General features: G+C 41.8%; 1 protein-coding gene across 5 annotated transcripts in view; it reads left to right on the top strand.

Annotated features, from left to right (window-relative positions):
• PLCE1 (phospholipase C epsilon 1) overlaps positions 1–19,250 on the top strand; it is a 325,242-nt gene that overhangs the window by 79,095 nt on the left and 226,897 nt on the right. The gene's annotated exons all lie outside the window — the stretch shown is intronic.

Genomic DNA, 19,250 nt, shown 5'->3' with positions numbered 1-19,250 from the left:
ATCTTCAGCTTATAAGCTGAAGGAGACTGCCAAGAGGAAGTCTCCTTGGTCAGTTGATAGAGTCAGTGACATGGCCTCTTTCTCTGCTTAGAGAAGACTTCCTAGATACCAACATGTACAAAAGTTAGTGTATCAGTTTTCACAGTGTACCTCTCCCCCCCAAAAGGAGCTAAAGATAAGTTAGTGTTTGCTTTTTCAGTGTTGCATTTTCTCTCTCTTCAAAGAAGTGGTATTCTTGGTGACTGAGAGAGAAGCTAAGTTCAATGGACCCCAGGGGAAGGAGGACAAGAACAGAAATCGCAGAGACCTGTATGGAGAGAAAGTGAACTTGGAGAGGGGAGGTCATTTTGCAGAGAGAGCTCTGCAGCTGCTAAGAGGTGAAAAGGAATTGGAAAGAAAAGAGAAGAGGTGAATGGGCCCCTCTGGTGTTCTTTTTTAAAAAACAAATACAAGATTTAACTCAGAAAAAAACTTTCTCTGTATTTTTTATTGTTCTATCCCTTGCCTGGCACATGGAAATTTCTCAGTAAATATTTATTTAATGAATTCCTTAAATATTTCTTAAATATTGGAACTATATCTTCAACAAAACGTGATGCCCAGACTGTCAGCCCTGCATTCACACCAGTTACAGTAGTATGGAGCTGCAAGCACAGTCCTTTGACACCATGAATCTTGTATGGTGAGGTAGAGCAGGGGAGCATAGACCAGCCCACCCCCAGGTGAAATGGCCATGCTGTGGTGTGCAGTGCTAGTTCAGGACCAAGGACAGCATCCATTGGACGCTCCCCCTCACATTTTCGGGCTGTTACTCCCATGCTTGTGTGTGATTCAACATCCTGGGCCCTTTATCTTTCCATTACACCTGTTCTGAAACCCTCCCAACTGGAATCAATCCAACTACTGCCTTCCCCATTTCTAATGTGGGCTACCAAGTACTGCCAGAGAGAAATGGTGAAACTAAGCCCTCAGATGATACACAAATTCCTAGTCTCTTGTCTTAGCTTCACCAAGCAGTCTCAAAATGTTATCATCACTTTACCCCATGCCCCACAATGGCTGTTCCAAACCTACATCCCCCTAGCCCCTCACTTTTCCCACACCTTTCAATCATAGTGTATGGTTCTTCCTCCTGCTTCCATAGGAAATTGAAGTTACAAGGCAAGAATTTATTTAACTGTTTACCTTCTGTTTTGCCAGCTCTCAAAATAGAAGTGTCCTTTGGCCTTCTCAAAACAAATTCCTCTACCCTTGCTTCTGAATTTTCTCCCCATTCCCCCCAGGTCCTTTAGGACACAATGGTGTTCCATCAGCTATCCTCCCCTCTCTAGTTCTCTCTGGACCCTGCCCAAAAGACTGCTTGGTGTTCCTAGACAACTATGAGATTCATGTAGATTTGAGCACCCTATTCCAGGCCGGGCCTACTGAATCAGAGTCTTGGGTGGGGTCGGGGACTGGAATCTATATTTGTAACAGGTACTTCTGGGTTGGGAAGATCTGCCTTCTTTTATTCTTGTGGCCCCCAAAACAGTCACCACTCAGGAACCAGGAAGACCTCTCTGAAATACAAATTTGCTCACATCATTCCCTGTGAAAAACCCTTTATCAGTTTTTTTGTTTTCGTTTTGTTTTTACAAGGCAGGGACAAGGCAGGATGTACATGGCACACTCACAATGGGTAATTTGAAGACTTCAGTGAAGGTGATATTTTAAAGGTATGGCCGGGAGAGGTACTAAATGTGGGCTGATGTAGGGATCCAAGAGCTAGCAATAGGAGCAAAAGGGATAGAGTGATTATTTGTTTAAAGGAAGAGGGCTCTCTCTAACTTGAGCTGTATTTAGTGGAAAGATGCATCCAACATTCAGCACAGACAGGAAAGGAAAGATGAAAATAAATAATCCTTCTCTTTTATTCTTCTTCCTCTGAATTCTTGCCAGCACCCTCCATTAGATAAGGGGAAGAGCTGGTGGCACAGTCTATATTGGTCAACTTCCAGGGCATGGAACATGGTGGAGAAGGGAAAAGAGTGGGAGTTGGGGAAGTAGGGGAGAGAGGTGAGGCCCATAAATAGAATTTACCTAGCATGTATTTCTAAACAGTGCTCATAAGATAGGGACCAAACCTTCATGGTGGCACATAATGTCCTCTTCTATCAGGCTGTCCCCTCTTGCCTCCCATCCTCCCCTGTAGCCACTGTAGGTTTGGGGGGCTCTGGAGCAGTCCTGGGCTATTCTTTTGCTCATGCCTCTGCTCCTATTACATCCTTTGCCTGGAATACCCACTCTGTTATTATCCACCAATTGCCAAACTTTCTGCAAAACTAACTTGAATGACACCATCTTTATGAAGTCTTTCTTCAAACTCCTCACCAAATAGAATTGGCCACATTCCTTTTTACTTCCATAATACCCCACACTTATTCCATCATCACAGTTATAGTTAACATGTATGGAGTGTTACTAGGTGCCGGACACTGAAAAGTTTGCATGTGTTAACTAATTGAATCCTCATAGCAGATTTATTATCCCCATTATTCAGATAAGTAAACTGAGACACAGAATGGTTAGGTAATAGAGCACCTACCTAATAATTCACAAAGCCAGGCTTTGAAGTCAGGCAATCTGGCTGTAACTACTAATCACTCCGCCATAGAAACTCAAGGCACCTGTACCATTTGACTTGATTTAATTAATTTATTTACGTGTCTGGCTTCCTTTACTGAACTATTAGCTTAACCAAGGATAAGATGATATTTATTTTTTCCTCGCCACCCCCCCCCGTTTTCCCCCAATGCTTAGCATAGAACTTGGCAAATAGGAGTTATTTAATAGATGATGAATAAAAGGAATGAGTGAGGGGTAAAGGAAGAGGAATCTTTAGCAAACATTTCTCTCTTTACAGTTGAAAAGACTGTAACTTAGAGAAGCTAAATAACTTTCACTGGCATAGCCTATGCTATAATGTTGGTCCCGGTCTGCTTGACTGCAAAGCCCATACCCTCCACCCCCATGATATCAGGTTGCTTCCAAGAGGAGTACAGAACTTAAATGTGGTACGATTGTCCCCAAGCAAAAACATGGAAAGCCACCTGGTTCATTTTATGGAACTAGCATAACTCAGATAATTCAAAGGAGATTGGGGACCATTTGAGGTCAAGACCCAAAGTAGAAACTAATTAGGAATAACAAAATAGTGCTGACAAATAACTAAAATCTTTTAAAAAGTAATAAAATAAGTGAATCCTGGTTTTTTTTAAAGATTTTATTTATTTATTTGACCGACAGAGATGACAAGTAGGCAGAGAGACAGGAAGAGAGAGAGGAGGAAGTGGGCTCACCGCTGAGTAGAGAGCCCGATGCGGGGCTCGATCCCAGGACCCTGGGATCATGACCTGAGCTAAAGGCAGAGGCTTTAACCCACCGAGCCACCCTGGTGCCCCGTGAATCCGTTTTTTAAGCAAGAAGAATGAGATGTGAATTTTCTTATTAATAGAAAATCAGTGTTGTCCTTGGTCCAACAAATAAATGTTGAGCAAATGTGTTAAGAATATCAATGGTAGGGCTGTCCCCAATGTCTGATATTCCTCCTCTGCACCCACACCCTCTGTCAATGGCCTCATCCTGAAGCAGAAGAGCTGGTTCCTTCCCTTCACCAGGAACAATGATCCCCAGTAGAGGCTAGTTTGTTCTCCTTCTGGTGCTCTTCAGTCCACTCCTCTTTTTTCTATTTATCTCAATCTAGGGTCTAATTGCCCAATTACAAGGTCAGTTGTTTCTAAGATATATTAACAGGTTATTCCTTGGCATGGTGATATGCTTTTTTTGAGCAAAAGTTTCTAGCTTTTCCACAGTATGATACTCTTATGCATTCGCCATTTTCCCCTACTCTTCATGCTGTTCCTTTTAACTGAGAATATTTCCACCCTGAATCTCACAGAAAGAAAATCTGGGCCCATTGCTGCATCTGTGCCTTCAGGCACTGTCTCCCCAATTCCCACCACTCCCCCATCTCCCTCTTTCCTACCATCCCCAGCACCTCAACCTCAATTCCCTTTTCTTATTTCGCTTCATATCCTACCCACTCTTTAGGACCATCCTTTTCTATAGCTTTCCTGGACTACACCACCAGTGTTAATCCTTTCTTCCTGATGTGACCTTGCACATGTCGTGTGCCAGGCCCTGGGCTAAGCACTTCATTCCCATTGGCACACAGTCTTGCCAATAATCAGGGAGGAGAGGAGACATTACTATTCCATTTCAGAGATAAAGAGAAGTTCATGAGGCTAAGCAGCTTGTTCAAGATCAGGTAGTGATGAAGTGCTAGACCTGAGATGAAAGCCCAGGTCTTGGATTTACTGCTATTCTACGAAACTAACACTTGTGTTAGGGCAGAGCTGTTCAACTTGGGCATGTCCCATGCGGACTCCAAGGGCTGGAAGGGAGGGCTATTAGTGGCTGCCTCCTTCTTCCCTGCTCCTCTCATACCTTGAGGCCATCTTGGCTCAGGATAGTCTCCTCTATGCCAGGGGCACCACCTGGTGCCTAGCTCCTGGCTCTTCTTTCTTCCCTCTTTAGAGAAAGGCATCCATTATACAAATACCTTCTTCTCCCAGCTCAGCAGTCTCCCCTGGGGTGTATATGGATTCTCTTCTTAACCCCCTTCCCTCTTTCTCTCTCTCCCAGTCCTCGGCTGGTTACATCATGCCCTTTCTTCACCACTTCTTTACTCCGCTTCCTTTCTGCTTGTTATCACCCCTGCATTTGCCCTTCCCCCTCTTTATATTAACTCTTCTCTGGTTCTGTCCCTGCTTTTACCTGTCTCTCTTTCACCAGTTTCATTCCATGGAGGACAATACCTGCATGGTAACCAAGTAAGAGAGCTGTGCTCCAGGGCTAATTAGGGTGGTACATACGAGTCTGTCTGCTTGGATTTGGCTCCCACCTCCACCACTCTCCTACCTCAGACAAATGCCTGTACCTCTCTGCCTCAATTTCTTGACTGTAAAATGGGCATAATAGAAGTTACTGAAGCTGAAATGTGATATGCCTTCAATGTTTGGTGATTATTGCTATTATTATTTGAATGTAAATTTGAATTGGAATGTTCAGTGGAGTGCATTGTCTCTACCTTTTACCTCTCCTGTTCCAACCATTTCACTTAGATTACCTATTTCACTTACCTGCTTGGCTCCTAGGTATTTGAGTTTGTGATCCATACAAACCAAACCTTGGAAACTACTCAGAATATCTCCATTTATTTCTTTATTTGAAAATTTCCATTTACTTCTCTGTTTTCTTACAAATAAGCCGTTTTTCTCTCAGGGACCAACAGTGATAAGTTTAATTACACTTAATCCCCAGAATTTCAATAAGAGTTTGCAGTTTTCATTTTCTCATGTAATAAAGGTTAAATTAATGCCATCTGATGTCATTAGGTGGCGCTCCTCTCTGAGTTCCCAGAAGCCACCACTCTAGACACAGAAGCATTGGTGGACGACATGGAGGTTTACTGAGGAGAGGGTTGACATCACCTTCCCCTGCGTAAGAATTCCAACATCCCTTCCGGCATCTCCACCTGCAAAGGTGATGTCAGGAGTTCTTCTTTTTCACCTCCTTGCCCTTCATCTCCTGCCCCAGGGAGCACCCAGCTCTCTGGCTCCTAACTTCATCCTTCCATACCCAGCTTCCCACCTCAAGCTTTGAGCATTTTCTTAACCCTGTGGCCCCAAGCAGCTTATTACAGTTTATCTTTAAATGAACATTCTGACAAATGCATTTTCTCCCATGTCATTACTTAGATTTTTTCATAGACTAGCTTGGGATACTAATCAACATTTATACACAGTTTCATAGGTGAGCATGTTCTGAATTCCAAATAACCGACTTACAAACTTGTAACTGATACAACTACAATCATGTGGAGCTCAATGAAGGCTGAAAATCATTAGGAATGGCTTCACAGAAAGTGGGTCTTGAGTTAGATTTTGAGGGATGTGTGAGGGTTCAGAAAGGGAGATGTTCCAGATGAAGGAGTGAAGAAGGAGAAGCAGAACTGGTATGGGACAGCGAAGAGGAGTCCAGAGGAGCAAACATGTGGAGAGAGTTTTACTAATAAATAGTTTTAATAAACAGACTCCAATTGAGGTTTAAGCTTTCTAATTTTTAAGTCAGGGGTGACAAACGCTGGGCACATATGTTGCGTTTATCCACACCACCCAGGGAAGACCTTACTAGTCATCATGATGGTTTTTGGGGGGGGCATGGGGTCCAGATATGGCCTAAAAATCTTTCATAATGAAACATCCCAAGTACTTCTACCAGTTGATTAACATTGGCATGCAATATGAAATTCATTTTGCTATTCATGGCCTGCATGTAGTCAACCCGGTGATTTTTATCTCTACATGGATATGTATTATGACTAACTTATTGAAAAATCTAAATATTCACTTATAACAACTTTAATGTAATTGTTCAGATACATTAGGGTACTATTTGGCTGAGATATAGATTTTGTAGTGATACACCAAAGCCCTTTTAACTGGTATGTGAATCCATTTGCGTTTAGAAGGGAACATCAGTCCAGTTACTGATGTTAATGGTTATTGTTCCTCAGGTTTCAGTTTTGCATGGATCCATTTCCCAGAACTTGGCATTGATTTTCTTAAGTATGATTTTTATAATACCAAGTAGGACAGTTACATTAATAAGTTCTACTCCTCTCTTATCAAACAGATCATTTATGCCTGGACAACCCAGGTCTACACATCGTGTTTTTCACAAAGACAGTTGGATTTTAAGTGATTAGGCTTCTGTGGATTCTCTTCATCACTTCCCTTCTTCCCTCTCTCCTGGCAGTTAATTCTTATCTTTCAAGAACTGGCTCAAGCATTATCTTGCCTCGTAGATCTTTCCGGAATCTCCATATCCACCATCAGAATTAGTGTCTCCCTTCTTTGCTCTGTAGCACTTGGTATTTGCACCATTAGCAGAATGGCTAGTTAGCAAGGGGCATGCCCACCTCTCCAGCTGGGCTGGGAGCTTTTTGAGAGCAACCCAGTGCCTCACCTCCCCATCACCCAACCCAGTGTAGGGAACCAGATGCATTCTTTATATTTGGTGACAGTAATAAATCATGTAAAAATACTAAGGGGCACTTGGGTGGCTCTGTCATTAAGTGTCTGCCTTCAGCTCAGGTCATGATCCCAGGGTCCTGGGATCAAGTCCCATATCCGGTTCCCTGTTCTGAGGGAAACCTGCTTCTCCTTCTCCCACTCCCCCTGCTTGTGTTCTGTCTCTTGCTGTCTTTCTCTCTCTCTGTGTCAAATAAATAAATAAAATCTATATTAAAAAAATATTAGGCTAATAGGGGCACTAGTGCAACTCAGTTGGTTAAACAAATGACTCTAGATCTTAGCTCAGGTCTTCGTCTCAGCATTGTGGACTTGGGTCCTGCATTGGACTCCACACTGTGTGTGAAGCCTACTTAAAAGAAAAAGAAGTATCAATGTTTATGCCATTTTACCTGAGAAAGCAAAATTGACATAAAATTAGGTGACAAATCCATATATATGGACTTTGGGAGTCATTCCTCTCAGGAAACTGAATAGTTTTTCTACTAACTAAATTGCTGGCATTCTGTTTTTTATGATAAAAGTGCCATAGAGGTGAAAACATTGGTATGGGTGTCTTTCTCAAGCTGACTCTACCTTTGTTTGAGTGAAGGGAGGGTATTTGGATCATATGCCTGGAAACATGCATGTCATGAGACAAATATGCGGGCATGTCTATCAGGACAACAGATGATATCCTCTTCCTGAGTACAATGGGAAAAGCAAGAGTGTGGGGAGGCCTGCATCATGACCTGGTTGAGGGAGTAACATTCAGAATGTGTCTCAATGTTCAAACTTCCCTTCCGCTTGAGCATCACCCTTTGCCTCAGTTTTCCATATGAGAAGTGGGTGGAAGTCAGTGGAATTATTGTGTAATAAAAATAGTGTTTATTTCCTGTGAGTCAAGGACCATGCTGAATCCATGAGCTCATGTAATCCTAACAATATCCCTATACAGTGGTAACATTAGGATTCCCCCTTTCACAGGAGAGAAAATGGCAGCTTGGCAGTGACGTGACTTGCTCAAGGTCAACTACAAGAGCATGGGAAAGTCTGTGGCTTGAATCCAGGTCTTTCTAACTATAAAGCCTTTCTTTAATTTTACCTCCATGCTAAGCTGCCTCTGTGAGAAATCTTGAGAGTTTCATAAAAAGAGCTCTATGTAGAATGGGTCAGGGAATCCTTATTAGAGTGTTTAGTGGAAAATTAATGAAATTAATATCCTATATTTTCTTGAGAGAGCTCCCAGCTGTTATGGAACTGTACAGTGCTTAATTTGATCAATCACATGGTCTTTTGAATTTGGTTAAGCTGATATTTCTGCCAGGTGATTTCTGAGACTTTCGTCCATTGCAGTAGGAGTTCAGAGGGCAGAGGTCTTTGTTAAGACTGCAGGGGGTCAGTGTTGGAGAGTGGTGCTGCCTCTCCTCAACCTTGCCTTGTTGTCTTCTTTCCTACCAGTAGGTGGAAATAGAACTGAATCTTCCAGCTCTTGCTCTTTCCGCTGAGTCCCAGCAGGATTCCTTTAATTTCTGCCTCAAAAGAACATCAGCCAAAAAAATGCCCTCAGGAGAGGTTCGGAGTGTACAGTTAGGGGATTGTTATTCTGCAGAAAGACTGGAGGATTTCCAGGGTGATGGTCAGATAATGGGTTTAGCCTCTTACAAGGCCAGGGTGCTGGAGGCAGCTGCTGGCAGTCTTGGGTGTCCTGTGAGCCCTGCTGGACACCCACCTCGAGTGGGTTTTCTTCCCCGGTTCTGACACATGTCCTTTTCTGAGACTTTTATTCTGAGTTTTAAAACTTTGTACTTGCTCTCAATTTGTATATCATCATTTTTTTTCCAGAAACCACATTTCTGAAATAAAAACTTACCCAATTGAAATGCATAAATGAATGAATAAAGGGGGAAAGCCTCCCATTCGTGGTCCCCCTCACCTCCTCAAGGTATCCACTAACAGTCTGTGGCATCACTATCCAGGCAATTTTCTACACATCTACAAGTATAGATCTCCGTTTAAATAAAATTAGTATCATGTCATAAGCATTATGCTACATCTTGCCTTTGCCACTCATCAGTGGTTTAGGGCTGTTTATATATATGATTATCTCTAGAACAGTGGTTCTCAATGGGGGCAAGCTTTCCCCACACACACACATACACACCACACATACTACAAAGAATGATCTGGCTCTCCATGTCAACAGTGCTGAGGTTGAGAAGCACTTCTCTAGAAAGCCTCATTCTTTGTAATGGGCACATAGTATTCTACTGTGTGGATTTTCCATCCTGTATTAATCCATCTTCCTACAAGCAGCCCTGTAAGGCTGTTTCCAACACCTTCCTATTAAAAACGATGTTGCAGTGACTATTGTTTTACATCTTTGGGCACTGTGAAATTTTATTTCTACAAGATAAAGACACAAAAGTAAAATGTCTTGAGTATGGGAATTTTATTTTAAAAGTAAAAGACCAAAAAACAAAACATTGTTTTTTAAGTTGCTGGCACGCTCATTTGGTGGCAAAACCTGATCTGAACTAGCATGAGGCTAGACACAGTCTTTATTTATTTAGACGTTTTGTGATTAGGGAATGCTGCCTCTGTCTCTGATGGGGATGTTACATAATAAATAGCAGAAGTACCTCATTGATTTTTTTAAATCTTAAAAATAATTGAATTCCAGAGTTTTCCAACCTTTTATTATTGTAGTGATGTCCTGCATTTAGTCCCTATAGTCCTCATGTGTTAGAATGAGTGGATAGGGATGACTTTGATGATTTTGTATTCAGCAACTGAAACCCCCTTTTAAAAGTTATTTGGTCCTATCAAGAAGAGCTGCATGTATTCAGGTTGTAATTACTGCCAGTGACTTGTGGCTTTCCACCCAAATTAGCCCATCAGAAAACAACAAGAATGACCTTGAGGAGCACTTTTTGCCTTGATTTTATGAGTAACATTTAAAATATTAGCAATAACTACAACAATTGCTTACTGTGGTCCATGCTTTTAAAAAACATTACCAAGTCTGACTTTTACAATGGTGACTCCAAAGAAGTGTGTTTTTAGCTTCCTTTATGCATGAGAGAATGGGCTTTGGCAGTTGATGACTTGGGCAAAGTCACATAACTGGCAAGAAGCAGAACTCAAGTCCACAGTAGTGTGTGCTGCATCCCTCCTCAGTGTTAGTCCAATTCACTTTCCCCCAGGTGGACAGAGTTTTAGTATTTCTACATTGATGACCATTAAAATTTTCTGAGAAAAAAAAATTGGTCTCAAGTTGCTTTTTTGCTTTTTTGCTCAAGAGGTTGCACTCGGACCCGAGGGCAAATAGGTGAATGTCACTCAAGTCAAGTGGATATTGTCATCCCAACATTAAGAGAAAGTCGTTGGAGCAAATCTGAGGTCACAAGCTCTCCCACCAGAGGACTCCAGCATGGAGCGTTGTTTGAAATGAGAAAATGTTAATGTCCTCCCTGGAGCCTGAGTTTGATATGATATTAGGGGAACGCTTTCAGTTTTATTTATTTCTCTTGGTTTAATCCCAAGAAGATGTCACTTTCCATTATAAAAATTGCAGGTGTAAAATTTATTCTCTTTTGTTCTTTATAGCAGAGCCAATCCAAGAAACCTCAGGAGAAATTCCTGCCCCAAGCCAGTTGGAATTTTTGATTCCTGAATTTTTATGTGTGACCAGCTTCAGCCAAGATCACATCCAAGAAGGATGCTCCTAGATTGTTTTTTTTATTTGTTTGTTTGATGTTGTTGTTGTTTTAACCACTGATTCTAGAACTTGGCTCTAGGAGTTTCTTCAAATATCAGTGTGCAAGGAACCTTCCCATTCCTCAGCAGATCCCACTTCCTTGATGTACCTTTCCCATGGTGTCCTCTGCAGTTCAACCTACTGACTTGTTTTCAAGTTTCAAGTTCATAATTGATTTTATATCCGTGAAAGGGAATATCACAGATTGAACTGAATGTAGACCAGTTAAGAACTCCTGTTAACCCTTTTCCCGCCCAGCTTTTATTATTGCTTATAGATGTCTTTCAACTTTTTACACATGGTTCTTCACCCTGGGTGGTTTCTCTCTGGTTCTTTGATCTTTGTGAAAGGCAAAATAGACTCTCCAGTTTCCCCAATGCAATGCCCGTCCTCACTGCACCCCAGAATCTCTCACAGAGGTTTCTATATATTCTGCACTAACACCTTCATAGCCCTAGACTCCTTTCTGCCTCAGGGCCTTTGCACATACTGGTTTCGCTCCCTGGGATGCACAGTCTACCTACTATCTCTTTGTACCTGGTGATTAACTTCAGTTCATGTCCTCAAAGAAGGCTTTCTAAAATTATACCTTCCCCTTGCAAAGACTAGCTATTAGTTTGATTACCACATAAGTCTGTTTCTAGCATAACACTATACATGGTATTGGGCCAAAGACCAGGTAAAATACTCCAATGTAATAAATATTCATGCAGTAAGTGAACAAGCAAGGCCTGTACTTCTCTGTGTTTCCAGAGAAGTAACTCCTCTGCTTTGAGACTTTATTTTGTAGACCAGTGTTTTCTCTAAAATGTACCTCTTTCTTCAAGTCACTCACCTGTCCCTCCTGCTGCCCCTACCTGCCAGCTTTTGCACTGTCCCTGTCCAGATCATCCTGGTTCCCATTCTGGAACCATCATGTTAAAAATAACTGGCTTATTTAGGCATTTTTCTGTTATGTCATTCCTCCTTAATATCAACAATGTTGTTTTAGATATAGTTCATTTATTACTATTATTTCAAGCATATAGGAAAGCACAGAGAAGCTTATGACAAATAGTCATGTATCCACTGCCCAGAGTTGTAAATCCTATTTGCCTCAGACTTTTGTTTTTAAGGAAATGAAATGTTAAAGAGACCTATTCCCTATTCTTTCTTCCTTCTTCAGAGATAACCACTATGAGGACAATTGTCAGACTCGTCATTGGAAAATCTGTGAGTGAAAGAAAATAGAAAATATGACATTCTGGCTAGCCTTTTCAATGGGAAATATCTCACTCTTGTTTTCATTTATATTTTCCTAGTAAGGTTGAACATTTTTCAGTTTATTGGCTACTTAAGCTACTTCTGTAAATTGCCTATTAATATCTTTTGCCACTTACGTGTTTGGTTATTTGTCTTTTTCTCATTGGTTTATAAAGTTCACTGTGTAGATGGATTATTCCTTTGCTTTGTATATGTTGCAGATACCTTCTTCTAGTCCATAACTTTTATCTCTCTTGTCTCTGTTCAGATGATCACGTGTTGTATAAGAATTTTAGATTTGAAAACAATCTAACATTTTCCTCTTTGATTTCTGTTTTTTTTTATTTTTATTATATTCCCTGATCCATGATTAGAAAGAGATTCTCAAAATGTTTTAAATGTTTTGATTTTCATGTTCTGGATTTTCATTCATCTGGAATTTATTTTGTTATTAGGTAGAAGTCTAATTGATTTTTACCAAGTTGCCACATACAGTTGGGTATATTTTTTCTGTTGCCATCTTTATACTACTTGTTTGCTTTTCTTGTCTTATCGCACTGCCTAGTACTTTCTTTTTTTTTTTTAAGATTTTTATTTATTTATTTGATAGACAGAGAGAGATCACAAGTAGGCAGAGAGGCACTGCCTAGTACTTTCATTGCAGTATTAAATTGATGTGTTCTTGGGCTGATGCTAAATATCATTTAATTTTGATTACACTAATAGCTAATAATGCAGGTATTATCTCAACTTTATAGATGAAGTAACTGAAACTTGGAGAGGGTAATTAACATTCTCAGAATCACACAGCTAGTAAGTAATAACAGAGTCAGTATTCAAATAGAACTCTGAGTGACCACAGAGTTGAACTGCTTATACTGTCTCTTATCACAAATGACTCTGGGAAAAGATACTCTGTCTACCTTGCCTGCTCTTGCCTAGATTCTCTATGTATAATGAAGAAAGGAGATTTTATTGAAGTCATGCCAGAAAAGCACTTCCAGTGTGTCTGAATAAAACCAATAGACTTTGTTTAATTTAGACCTGCCAAAAGCAGATTAAAGAACCTTGTAAGTATGGAACAGGTCTTATTCCAGATGGTATAAGCATTCACCCAGGTTAAAAAAAAAAAAAAAAAAAAAAGTCACATCCTGAAGTCTCCTTCAGGAAGGAGGAGTGTATCTTCATAATAAGTTAACATTCTCAGGAATATTAACAAGTAACTGGAATTCCTTCCTTTTTTTCTCCCTTTCTTCCTCCCTTGCTCCTTTCTTTCCCTCCCTCCCAGCCTCTATCCATAAAAGATTTGAGGCAGCTGCACATATCTACCCAAGACAAAAATAAAATAATAAGATGAGAAAAACAGGGAAAAAAGGAAAAATAAATATGGCAAAATTAATGTTTGCCTTAGCGTCATTTGTGAGAGTTTGGCCACAACATAGCCCTAAGCATCCTAGCAACTGAAGCAAAGAAAATCTATCCAGCTACACAATTCATAGTGACCATGGGATCAAAATAGAATCGTTGCTAAGGGGATACATAGCATTTCCTAATTTTGCCATGGCCCTCGTACAGGGACCCTCTGTGATGTGGGCAGTGCTTACCAGCATCTTGCCAGTAATGAGGAGGTACATCTCACCTGTACCCAGTTCCCCTACTCAATACCAAGCTCTTGAGGGGGCAGGCACCATATCTATTGTATTCTTCATTATATACCAGAGCCCAACACCTAGTAGGTGCTCAGGATATATTTTTTGAATGAATGAATATTTGTAACATCCACCAATAAAAGCCAATGGCTGAATACAAGATCAATGTGCAGAAATCAATTATATTTCTTCACACTGGCAATGAACAATTCCAAAGTGAAATTAAGAAAACATTCCATTTACAATATCATCAAAAGAATAAAATACTTAGAAGTAAATCTAACAGAAGAGGTACAAGACTTGTATATGGAAAACTACAGAACAGCATTGAAAAGTCAATGGCAAAACATTGGAGCAAATTTATTAAAACCAATTTTACATGAAGTAAAAATGTTGATATTTTAGGAATATGGCTTTCCCATGATTTGATTTGATCAAAGACTGTAATTTAAAATTTAATACAGATAGATAGGCCAAACGTACTTCTGGCAATTCTGTATGATCATTACTTTTTGCATCCAAGCCCTTGGTAAGAAGGAACAGGAGAGAAGTGGGGTTTTCATTCTTGGTCAAGAATCCGAAGGGTAAATATTACATGTTGCCAATAAACAGTATTGCTAGAAACTTAGATGAATCTATAATATACCACAATTGCTTTGAGAGTTGGGAAAGAGTATATTAGGTAAAACAAAATCAGGATGTATGGGGGAAATGGGTAACATTTGGCCTCAAATGTTTAGCAGCATCTAATTCACACTAAGGACACTTGTATGAATTCCCAAGTTCAACCATTAATCTGTATTCTGATACCTGCCTTAAAGATGTGTCTGCTGTCATTAGCTGATTTTTCTTGAGCCCACAATATGGGCCTCCCACTCTTGCAAACCACTTCACTGATGTTTTCTCATGTAATGCCCTCGGCTCCATTAAAGAGGCACTGATATTGCTCTCTCCTTTTACAGAAGAGGAAACTGGGTTCTAGAGAAGTTAAGCCACTTGCCCAGGGTTGCACAGGAGATGTGACAGTGCCAAAAACCACACCCACACCCTGGCCTGGGAACCATGCCACCTGTGTACCCAACCACCTTGCCACTTGTTTCTAGCCTGGTGAGAGCAAACACTGGTTTCCTGTGATTGGCCAGAAGTGCTTTTCCCTGTTAGATATGGCTAATGTTGGATGTACTCTGGGGTTTTTGTTTTGATTTTGGCTTCAGGACACCACAGTTAAAGAATTGCCCCAATCTTAAGACCATCTGTCCAGAGTGTCTCCTAGAATTTTAGGATAAGCTGCTACAGTTTATATGGCATTTGCCAAGTGTTGAACTCAGAAACGTTACTGCTACAGCAGGGGCCTGGACACGAGCATGGTTCCCAGGCTTAGTTCCTGCCTCACAAGGATTCTCATTCTGTAACAGGAGCAGAGTGTGTAGTGAAGACCTTGGGCTCTGAAATCAACTAATACAGTTCAAATCCCGGTTTAATCATGGAACCGTCCTCATAGTGGTGTTGGAAGGAATAACTAGGCCTGTCGGGGCACTTCACACACCAGAAGGGCACTTAGAAAGCTTTTCAGAACAGTAGCAGCTAAAACATACCACCTTTTTTTTTTTTAATCTTTCAAGTATTTATTATGTATGTTAGCCACTTTAAACGGCACTAGAAACACAAAAACAGAAATTGAAACCTTATATAATTTACAGTCAGGTGAGGGTGGAGAACAGTATTCAGATATTCACTCAAAGACTGGAATGCGCAAGACCAAAAATGTGTTAAATGCTGGAGAAGGGACTATAATGTTGGGATATTCAACTTTGTCATGGAGCTCAAGGAAGCGTCCTTAAAAATTCAGCTTATATATAAAGAATGTTTGAGAGTTCTTTTGATGGGGAAAAGAGAAAAGAGAATTCCAGGCATCGGAAAAATATCTGTAATGCAGTGTGGTGAAATTCTGTATGAGTTCCTAAAGTTCATCTAATGGGGCTGTGGTGCTAGGAGTCTGGATAAGTTTAGTCTCATGTGGTTGTGGTGCTGGGAGTTTGGGTAAGTTTTGTGTAGACAGACACAGCACACCACCTTTTAAAACTGGACATCAGAGTGGGGAATGTGTCTTGACGACAGGCAGATACAGCCCAGCATTCAGAGCCTACAGCAGCTTTGTGCTGCAGACTGCGAAGGCCGCTTGGACACTCGCCAGGCCGGACTTTGAAAATTTAAACATTTTCAAAATTATTTTTAACCAAACTTAAAGAACAGGGATTCCCACAGTGTGAAGGACGCTGCTGCAGCTTTGCCGTATCCCCTGGGGAAAGGGACCAAGGGAAGCTTCCTTTTGTTTGTTGGAAGAAAGGAGGGATAGAGCGGAGTACAGGGTGGAGACAAGCATAGGACTGAGAGCTCTGTGCCCGGGTGCTCGGCCAGCTGCCCTTGAGCTCCTGGCAGTCTTTCCACCTCCATAAAACCAGGGGGCTGGACAGTGGGCCCTCCTGATGCTGACATTCTGTGAAACCATAAACGCCTCTGTCGGGCTGCAGTTTAACGTGGACCCTCAGCTTTTATGGAGGGACCGTGTTAGTCTGGGCCCTTGCAAAGATGTCTCTGTATCTTTTGCATAAGTACCGGAGAAGGCATTGTCCTTTCTATTACCTGGTACCCTATATCCCAGCTTATAAATTCCTCTGGAAATTTGGAGCCAGGAAAAAGTTTGTTTCTCAGCTTGAGCCCTTACTTGTTTTTGGATTGGATGACATCTATGCTCCCCCCTCAGTGTGTTTCTCTTGTGAATCCCTTTGCCAAGAAGCTCAAGAGCTAAACATAGTGGTTAACAATAGTGGCTTCCCTCAGACAACCCGGGGCTCTAAATCCTTCTCAGAGCTGGATATTATTGTCGTTTGACTTTATGTACTATAATATAGAAACCACACCAAATCCTTCTGCGGCATTCCACGGGGCATCGGTCGTTGATGCAGAATGACACAGTGACTAGATACAGACATACACGAAGGCTGTTTCCCACTCTCAGTGGCTTCTGTTGTGCTGCTCTGTTGTCCCTCTTCTGTTTCCCCACACCCAGTGAGCGTGAAACAACAGCAGCACCTGGGACTCAGTAAGGACCTACTCTGACCTGGCACTCAAGTCTTTTCTATGTGTTTTCTCATTCAGCAACGTTGTGTTTGAGGGTATTACTATTTTCTTTACTTAAAGGTGAGGAAATTGAGACACCCGAAGGTTAAGTAGCTGCTCAAGACCTCAAGTTAGTGAGAGACCAGCCCTTTCCCTCACTGGTGGTAGATAGGCAAGCCAAGAGGATCCCATTAGACCCAAAGAGTTCCTTCAGCCCTGGCATTCCTAGTGGCAGAGAGGCTTTAGCCCATCTGGTATTGGCTTGTTTATGTGGATGGTTACTAAACCAAGCACAAGCAAACAAAAACAAGGAGTTAACATAAGGACAAGAAGGAGAGAATTGGTGACCACAGAAGATGGGAAAAACCTCTGGGTTCTGACTCTCCTGAGATTTATTCTGAACTCCCATTGAATCTGTTTGTTTGGGGAACCCCATAGAGTCTGAAATGTTAATTTTTTTTTTTTTTTGGAATGTGTATGGAGTCAGGCTGTGGTTGGGGGATGGTTCCTGAGACAGCCTGCAATCCCCCAGACTTGGATCTACTTGGAGTCCAGCTTGGCTGTGGGTCACAAATCCTGCCCAGCCCTAACAGGGTTGTGGAAGCATTTCCTAGTGTTGCCTGGCTTCCAGAGCTGGCACCACTGGAGGAACCTGTCAGCCCACTTGGCCACAAGCCCTAAGCCAGTCCTGCATGGTAGCATCTTTAGCACCAGTCCTCGCTCCTCCTCCCACTGAATACAAGACTGGCCACAAATATGGACAGAGTGGGAAGGTGTCATGGCCAGCTGACTACCCAGGGCCTGGCCTTATAGATAGACTGGGTAAGTATAGCCTTACTCTAGCCATTGGACTCAGCTGGGAAGGTGTATTCCATAGGCAGACGTCTAAGTGTAACCAAATAATAAGACAAATTTTAACATTTCACATTCAAAAGTGTCTTGCATTCAGTCAACAAATATTGATTGAGCATTGCCCTGTGCTGAGCATCATTCCACGTGCTGGGGGCAGAGCAGCAAGCAAGCTAATCTGGAGCTGCTGATAGGGAGCTCGCTGATTCTGCAGGCTATTGCCTGCGTGTGGTCAAGTGCTGTGCTTGAGAAACATTGTCTTTTGAAATCTCTTTGGTTGGCTCTGCCTTTAATCTGGAGATGGTATCATTGCTCGAAACATTTTTGGAACTGCCCTTTAGGAATCGCCTTCAGAGCTAGTCTGAGCCACACAGGAAAATCCATCTTACTATTTTATAGCCACACCTAGATTGTGACCAAAAATGGTATTGCCCTGCTTGATGACCTACATTATTCCCCAGACTTGGCTCTGATTGAGTGGCCTGTAAGCCAAAATTACATCCACCCTCTAAGGATGGCTAATCACCACCACTGGGCATATTAGTAGTCATTTGGATAATTTTTAAATAATTTATCACTTGCCCAAACCCCCATCACCCTTGGTGGCTCTGTAGGAACACTTAGCTCAGGCTCCCTTATTTTTATGGTGCAATAACCTCCTTCTGCCTCCACTTTCCCTACCAGGTGGGAAGGCTCTGGAAAATAGGACCATATAGTTATACCCTCTGCAGTGCCCAACATGGAACTGATATTCAAAAATGTGTATTTACTCAAATGGAATGTACAGGCTCTGAAGGAAGTTTCCAAAGAGGTTTTCCAGAATTGATCTGAGTGACAGGAGTGTCACTAAAAGAATGGGTAGTGTTAGTGTCATATATGGAACTCTAGAATCCACCAGGCCTGGCTCCAATCCCTGCTTTTCCCCTTAACCAGCTGTGTGGCTGGCCCCACAAGGCACTCATTCCCTCTGAGCCTTCATTTCTGCATCTGTGGAATGGGAATGATAAAACTGCCTCTTAGGGGCTTTTATAGGGCAAATGAGAATACTCATATAATGCCCTTAGCATAGTACCTACTGCATAGTACACTCAATAAATGTGAATGGTGTTGTTATTATTATGATTATTACAGTGGTGGTGGTGGTGGTGGTGATGGTTAGAGAAGCTGGCAAGAGCAATAGACTGGTGGTTAAGGAGCCACCAGACAACTCTGGTACACTGCTTACCAGCTCACCACCACCTCACTCCTCTGTGCTTTGGGGGTTCTCTTCATATACAGAAGAGGAACAATGATAGTATCTACCTTGCAGAGCTCTTGTGGGGGCTCTGGGAGGTGTGCCCGCAAAGTGTTAGCACAGTGCCCAGCACATGATAAATCCTTTGTAAAGTTTCACATTGTGGTCAGTAACACATCCAAAACCAAATAGTCTGTCTCTGGCATCCCCACCAGTCTCAGGCCAGCCAGTCAAGAACAGTCATGAAACCCTAGCAGGTCTCTCCCCCGAGCAGGCGCTTTTCC

The sequence above is a fragment of the Mustela putorius genome, unplaced genomic scaffold, assembly GCF_011764305.1.
Source record: "Mustela putorius furo isolate JIRA1106 unplaced genomic scaffold, ASM1176430v1.1 tig00003909_pilon_pilon_pilon, whole genome shotgun sequence".
Lineage (NCBI taxonomy): Eukaryota > Metazoa > Chordata > Mammalia > Carnivora > Mustelidae > Mustela > Mustela putorius.
The sequence above is the reverse complement of the archived record's forward strand: the minus strand, read 5'-3'. Positions and strand labels throughout refer to the sequence as shown.